Here is a 205-nt window from a genome sequence, read left to right on the forward strand (position 1 = left end):
TAAAGTAAAAAGATATTCTATCAGTAAATATAAAGCTGAAATATCTTAGCAAAAAAAAGTAAATTAAGTGGTATACTTTAGGGAGAGAGGTAAAGATAAAAAATAAACACAAGGAGACTGGAACATTAAAAGATAATAATTTTAATGCAAATAATAATACTTTTCCAACAAAAATTTATAAACAAAACAGAAAGACGCTCCAACT

The sequence above is a fragment of the Penaeus monodon genome, chromosome 31 (genome assembly GCF_015228065.2).
Source record: "Penaeus monodon isolate SGIC_2016 chromosome 31, NSTDA_Pmon_1, whole genome shotgun sequence".
In the NCBI taxonomy this organism is placed as follows: Eukaryota; Metazoa; Arthropoda; class Malacostraca; order Decapoda; family Penaeidae; genus Penaeus; species Penaeus monodon.